Source organism: Lactuca virosa, chromosome 3 (genome assembly GCF_052849685.1).
Source record: "Lactuca virosa cultivar CGN04683 chromosome 3, Lactuca_virosa_CGN04683_v6, whole genome shotgun sequence".
NCBI classification, from domain to species: Eukaryota; Viridiplantae; Streptophyta; class Magnoliopsida; order Asterales; family Asteraceae; genus Lactuca; species Lactuca virosa.
The window spans coordinates 231,752,373-231,760,720 of NC_136428.1; positions in this window are offsets into that span (position 1 = coordinate 231,752,373).

Here is an 8,348-nt window from a genome sequence, read left to right on the forward strand (position 1 = left end):
CATTATATCCATTTGGACATACCAATTTACCCTTGTAGTTAGAGATTATCTAAAGTATTAGCTTCCCTAACACCCATTTCATCTTAATGTCACATCCACACCACCTCGTCTCTACTATTCAGTATATGATGTTGGTAGTTTTGGTCCCCTCCGTGAGATTGCCTTCATAGAGCTGATTAGGTTGATTCCTCCTGAAATTCTAGTGAGTTACTTTTCTGTTGGATGTATCATAGATCCAAACCATAGGGATGGGTGGTGGTCGGGTAGGATTTTGTAGAAAAGAGGAACAATGTTCTTTTTGTATTTTCAGCAGGCAAGGGAAGAAATTTTATTCCTATGGATCTGTTAAGGGTCCACCAGCAATGGGACAATGATGTATGAGTTTTTTTGGCAATATAGAATGTGATGTTGTTGTATCATGGAGATTTAATGTGTGCTTTATTAGTAATGTTTGTGAACAAGATACGTGTTAAGTTTCCATTGTTTGTGTTTTTTTTTCCTTTTTTTTGTTTTTTACCAAAAACAATGTGGTTTGTTGGTAATACCTTTGAACAAGAAATGAATCAAACTTTGTTGCATTGGTTGTGTCCTATTTTCTACTTTTCAATTTTCCTTGGATTGATTGTGTGATTTGTTGGCAAAAAATGATGTGTAACTTAGACCATGTAAATTACTTGTTGTGGCAGGATGTATTATGGTTAGCCAAAATGTTAGAATGGATTTCATTTCCAATAAAAATGTTCTAAATTAAGAGAATGCATTTTGGTTTGGTGTTATATAGATTACTTACTGTGTGAAAGTAACAACTAATGGCATAGTTAGAGTTTGGGGATTTCAAATTAGTAGTGGTGGTTGTGAGGGTAGTGGAAAGAGTTGTGTTGTGGTGGTGTGTCAGAAGTGGTGTTGTAGCAAGAATGGTGTTGTGGTGATTATGAGGGTGGTGGACAGAGTGGTGTTATGTAAATGTATTGTAACCTTCGGTACCCCCCCCCCCTAAATCTTCACCTTGTGCTACTAAAATGAGTATTTAATTGAAATATTATGTCGATATAAGAAAACCTTGTTTCTCTTCTATTTTCTTTTTTATTACCTAAAGTGCATGCGAATCTAGAAGTTTCAAATTGGTTTGCTTTATCCTTTCCATATATTTTTCTTTTTGTTTTCTTATATTTCATAACAAGTTTATACATGAGTCAAACCAAAAGTTTTTGGTAATTAGAGATGAACAAGAATTGTCTTTTGATATTTTTTTCATGGATTTTATAGATGAACAAGAAGCATCTTTTTATGGATTTTGATGAATTTGTTCTGTAGTCATCTTGCTCATCGGAACAAACTTGGAGTTCAAAATAACAAGCGTCTACTCAGCCATCGATTGCTCTAAGGAACTCGGTTTTCAAAATAAGAAGTGTGTACTTAGGGGCGGATTGATGTAAACGGTAGTTAGGATTTAAGATTGTTAATTAAATATAATGTATAAGATATTATAAATAAAATATTTTAAAAATCTTTCAATTATATTTAAATTTTCACAAATTGAGTTTTCTTTATTTCTTTGGTCTTAGATTAGACTTAACCATTGCCTATTTTGACCATATTTGTTTACTATTATTTAAAATGATAATTACCATTCTATAATTTGAACAACTTAACTCATTTTTATATAATGACTTTTAGTATATAACCAAGGATTAGCTCAGATAGGTTTCTTTGGAAGTACAGAGGAAAATTTATTTGGAAGTGCAAAGAAAGCGTGTAGAGAAAGAAGAGGCCTTTCAAACATAGTATATAAGCATTGTACATTGATGTGCTCTTATCTACAGTAGATTAACATTTCTCAAATGTTAATGTTACAATGGTAAACTGGAATATATCGTGAATACCGTTTAATTTTTATCAACCTTCGAATATAACCTTCTATTGTAATCTAACATAAACAAACTTATTACATATTTAACAATTTTTTGTCTTACATTGTCATTTTCTTACTTCATTACAAAGTAACTATTGGGTACATACTCTCAATAAAATAAACAAATTTTATGGCCTTCACCATATTAATAATATAGCACATACGTTGTCATTTACAATCGTACACATTACACAAAATATTGTATCTTAAAAAAGTAATTAAACTCTTGTTTAGTTAGTTTCATTGATAAATACGTGTCTATAAAAGTCCATCATAACGATATGAAAAATAACAAATAAAAAAGTTGGTAGATCATAAATTCTTACATATTCTAACAACATAGTTACTATCATGCGCAACGCATGAAGATTTTTCATATATATATATATATATATATATATATATATATATATATATATATATATATATATATATATATATGTTCTATTTATTTTTCTTCAGTGAAATAAGCTCTTAATGATCGCCTTAATGATGGTAAAAAATTTGAAAAAAAAATGTTCCCGGATTTTCAGGAATCTTTGAGTTCTCATCGGACCCTAACAATATATATATATATATATATATATATATATATATATATATATATATATATATATATATATATATATATATATATATATATATATATATATATATATAGAACTAAGTTCAAATAAAAACAGTAAATAGTGCGAGAACGTAAAAGTTATTAGTAATTGATTATTTATTAGTATAATTTGATTATTAATAAATATAATCAACACTTGTATTTAATTGGAAAATTATTATTTTATGAAATTAATATTTTAACAACTAATTGAGAATTATTGTTTCTAAGAAATAATATTAAAATTGACTAAAAGTAGTTATATTTATATGGTGTGAATATATATGTTATGTACAATTTATTTGGACACTTTAAGTAGTCATCTAGTTGATATGTAACTACTAGAGGTAAGGAGTGACTCTCTTATTTGAGAGGTCATGGGTTCAAGACTCGTTGGAGACATAGTAGGTGGTGATAATTTAGGAGTAGATTAGTTTGCCGTTTCAAAAAAAAAACTACTAGTTAGTAAGAAAGAGTGCAACACACTCCTTGTTGGTGCCCTCCTCAAAACCGTAGATACCATATGGGTTAGGAGATTTGGCTTGTTTGACTTGCCTTTCACACCATACTCTCTTACATGACATTACTTGTATGCTTAACGAGGTATCATCCTTCACATGTATGTATAAGTATTAAAGGAAGTGTAAAGGTGAAAAACTAGCTAGTTTTTTCATCTTATTCTTCCTATCTTTTTGGCTGCTAAAACCGAGAACTTCATGTTGTTAGATTTTGGGTCTTAAGAATAACAATATAGATCTCGATAATTTCTAGGATCATGATTGCAATCACTTTCCAAAATCTATGCTTTTCACCCTTATGCTTGGGGTATCACGAAATTTGATTTGGTATAATCCAAGAAAGACAATTTAAAACTTAGGCCACTTCCAAATCCAAAACACAGAAAGTACCTTGTTATTTTGCGTTTTGAGAGATAAAAATAATCTAAAGAACATATTTTGAGTATATAGAATCTTACCATTTTTCTGGAACATCCAAAGTGTTCTTATACAAGGATGAAAGTAGTTAAATGGTGGTTATATGCATTTTGGCACCAAATATGGTGGTTAGAATGGTAGTTATCTGAAAAAACCGATTCTTGCATCATAATGATGTCACCAATTTTTTTGGCGGGAAAATGCATAGCCATAATATTTCCTAATATACAGGGAAGAAAGTAGCAGAACAACCGCTAGGGGCCCTGCCCCTTGGACCCTGTAAGGGGCGTTGCCCTTTGGAACCCTATACCCAGGGGTGCTACCCCCGAACCCCCGTATTCTCGAGTTTATATTTATCACTGTGAATGTGCACCCCACACCTCCTGTCTCAGAGGGTAAATAGAGCCTATCCTATCTCGATATTAATAATAACCACACTAAAACATGTTGATAAGACTAAAGTCACCAACATTCCTCCCCTTTTTTTAGTGTAATCCTTAATGAAATAAAAGCAAATACAAAATCAAACTAATGTATAAATGAAAATATCTTGAAGATTGCATTTTCACATTAGTATAATACAATTTCAAATACTCGAGAATCATGGTGTCCTAAGGATTGAACCCTTCAACTCATTTGAGTAACTGAAGATTTCATACACTTAAGTTAAACACAATATCTAATGTTTCATAATTGACACTATTACTACTATGTGTCCATATCCATTCATGAGTGTATAAAAGCCTAGCCCAAGCTTCTTGAAGCAGCAAAACACTCACATAGGTAGTCGTTCTATATCATGCACATGTTAATGTATTTTCCCAAAAGAACTATTAAGAACTTAATCAACCTACTTTAACTCTACAAGTTATAAGCACATACCGTGGGATGTAATAATAGAAATGTGGTCCAATCTCCATAAGTAAGATTTCCACATTGAATTCAAAAAACATTGTATTAGAAGGGAATTGGGTATCTCACCCAAAGAGATATCAAGTGGGCCTTAAACCCATTCATATAACGGACTTTCTTACCAAGTCTCTAGCTAACCCTTTTGTCAAGTGATCACCTAAATTCTGTTGAGAATGAACAAACTCTAAAGAAATGATACTATGAGTAATGAGATCATGTTCCATACTGTGCCTAACACCTAAATTTCGTGACTTCCCATTATACACTTGACTGTATGCTTTTGCCAAGGTGGAAGCACTATCACAGTGTATAGAAATAAGTGATATAGGATTTTTCCATAAAAGAATTTCATAGATCTAATTCCTTAACCATTATGCTTCTTTTCCAGCAGATGCAATGGCTACAAATTTTGATTCCATAGTTGAATTTGTGATGCATTTTGTTTCTTAGAAGCCAATGAAATGGAACCTCCACCAAGAAGAAATACCCAACCACCTGTAGAAGAGTGGTCCTCAATATTGGTAATCCAACTAGCATTTGAATATCCTTCTATGATAGAAGGAAACCGTACATAAGTCAAACCAAGATGCATGGTCTTTTTAAGATACTTTAGCACCCTCCTTACTTCTTACCAGTGATAAGTACTAGGATTACTAGTAATCATACTTTGCTTTCCTACAACAAATACAATATCAAGCCTTGTGATGTTCAAAACATACATCAAACACCTAATGACCTTTGAATACTCAAGTTATGAAAAATGCTTCACCAGTATTTGGCATAAGTTTCAAACTTGGATCAAAAGGAGTACTCACAGGAGAACAATCTGAACAATTAATCTTCTTGAGTACCTTCTCAATGTAATAGGAATGTGAGATTGAGATTCCTTGATGTTCACGTTTGATTCTTATTCTAAGAATCACTTCTGCCTCCCCCATATCATTCATGGAGAACTGTGACAATAAAAACTTTTTGGTCGTGTCAACTTGCCTTTCATCGGTACCAAAGATCAACATATCATCCACATACAAACAAATGATCACTTCTCCAACAGACTCATGAAATTTACTATATACACTCACTTGTATGATTTATTTAACTTGAAACAATATGAGAAGATAATATCATCTAATTTGTGGTGCTTGTTTCAATCCATATAATGATTTAACCAACTTGCACACCTTATGATCATTTACAGGATTAACACAACCCTATGTTTGTTTTATATATACCTTTTCCTCTAAATCACTTTTCATGAATTTTGTTTTAACATCTATTTTTTGAATGACCAAATTATGAATTGTAGCCAAGGCAATAAGCAATTTAATGGTAGAGATACAAGCAACAGGAGCATAAGTATCAAAGTAGTCAATTCTAAGTCTTTTTCTAAAACCTTGAATAACCAATCGAGCTTTGAACTTTTCAATTGATCCATCAACTGCCATCTTCCTTTTGAAAATCCACTTGCATCCCAAAGGTTTGCATCCAAGAATAAGATCATACAATACCCAAGAATTATATCCCATAACAGAATCCATCTCATCATTTCTTAATTCTTTCCAGAATGCAACATGAGATCTCATTGCATCATCACATGTTTTAGGATCTTCTTTAATGATATAATAATATAAGTATTGACATGCAATCTCATCTCTAGAACCCTCAACTAGGTAAAGCTGAAAATCATTACCAAATGATTTGGATTTCCTTTGTCTTTTGCTTCTTCTATGCTCAGGTGATTCATTAGAATCAGGTACAAGTTCACTGATAGTTCCACTGGAACTAGGAATTATATCTTTTGATCTAGTTATGGATGAAAACCAATTTTTATCAAATATTTCATCTCTTGATTCTATAATAGTGTTATCTAAAACAGAAGTATTAGGATTTATCATATAAAACCTATAAGTATTGGAATGCTCAAAATATCTAATGAAAATACAATCAATACCTCTTTCACCCAAAGTCTTCATCTTTAGTTTGGTCAGTCTTACAACAGCCTGACAACCTCAAACTTTAAGATATCCTAAGTTTGGTTTCCTTTTGTACCAAAGTCCATAGTGATTTATCTTGCTACTATGTTTCGAACTCTATTTACAAGATAACAAGTAGTTATCATAGCTGTAACACCCGTTTCCCAAAATGGATTAGTGGAGGATATAAGGAGTCAAAGGCATGGTTTTTAAGGAAAATCACATACCACGAAGTGACGCTTGGAATGTCATGATGTGGCATGCAAGATGAAGAATGCGTATCTCCATCAGACTCCACAATGTAGAACAGGGATTGCCACGACGTAGCGGCCGCTGCAACCCAAGTTCATGTTTTTAGGGTTTCTCCATATTTAAGCACCTTAACTTCAAGTTAGGGCATCATTTTCAGCCTCAACCTCTCCATTTCGAAAACCATAGCCCCTTTGTGTGTTCTTGGCCATTGGAAGGCTCATTTTTATATTTTGGTGTGGAGCTTGAAGACCAAGTTTCTTGCAAAGAGTTTTTGTGAAGAGCTCAAGTGTAGATCTAGAAAAAGGATTTCATTTCTGGATCATTTTGAGTAAAAAGCTTCCATATTGACATTTAATTTGCTAGATTGTGATTTGGAGTTGAGTGAACTCCAACACCTCTTGAGCTTATTTTATCACATCATAATCTTTTTGGATTTGGAAAGTTTGCATCATGATCTTATTCTTAAAACCATGCATGTTTTGGGAAGGTTTTATGCTATTATGGACTTAGGGTTTAGGATCTTGTCTTGTGGTAAGGACCGACTGGATAAAGCTGGGAACTTTATCCATTAAGTCGTTGCGAAAGATTAGATCTCAAGTTTTTAGCCTTGATCTGCAAGGATTAAGCTCTTAATGAAGATTTGTAGGAAACTGCCAGTTACCAAGACGTGGCCAAGGGATTTCCAGGATGTGGCGAAGTCCAGATCCACGACCATTTTGTATTGGCATTCCCACGATGTGGCCATGGAGGTGTATAACATCCATTGCAGGTACTCGATCTTTTAACGCTTGATTTAATTAAGAATAAAAACCCAGGATATATGAGGGTCAGGACGTGAGAGATGATGTCTCACGACGTGACAATCGATGGAGACACATGGCCATTTTTATGGTTCACGATGTGACACATAGGTTCTCACGTCGTGAGATCAGGTAAACCCTAATCCATGTTTTGCTCCCTATTTAAGCGGAGTGAGAGGCTAGGGTTTGCATACTCTCAGCCTCCATCACCTCCTTTCTACCCAAAATGTTCGTAGCCTCCATTAGTGACCTGAAGGAGCTCATTTAGTGGTTTTTTGGCTCTGTGAAGAAGAAGAAGACTCCTTGCATGCATTCTTTTGGCAAACTAGCTCCTTCCTCATAATTTTGCAGTGCTTTTGGACCTTTCTAAGTCCTAAAGTTCCTGCCTTTGTCTCTATTGCATGATAGATCTAGGATTAATTCAATTTTCTTCATGTTGAGGCTTGATACCATGAGTGAGATCCATAAAGTTAGAAACTTTATGAACCCTTTAGACATTTCCTTTTAGCATGAGTTTAGATCTGAAGTTTGGTATTAGTTATAGACTCCAAGTATGAGTCTTGATCCTATTACCTTCTTTTTGACCTAGTTAGTGTTCAAGTCAAGCATTGGACATGCATGACTGAAAAGCTACATTTTTATGGTTGGGGAAGACCCTCTGGAAAGTCTCAAGGAGTGGCTTAAGGGATTAAGAGCTTAATTCTCAAAACTGTCCATGATGGATCTTACAACGTGAGAATTAGCTTTCCACGTCGTGAGAATGGCTGCTCGCGACTATTTTGTCCTTTTCCAGTCACGACGTGACCTATGGGTGGTCACGACATGACCGGTGGCTGAAGTTGACCATGATTGACTTTTATTGACCATGATTGACTTTTTGTGTCAAACTAGGGATTTAAGGATGTAGGCTGATAAGGTATAACTTTACTGCTGTTAGGTGTTTTGTTGTTCCTGTCT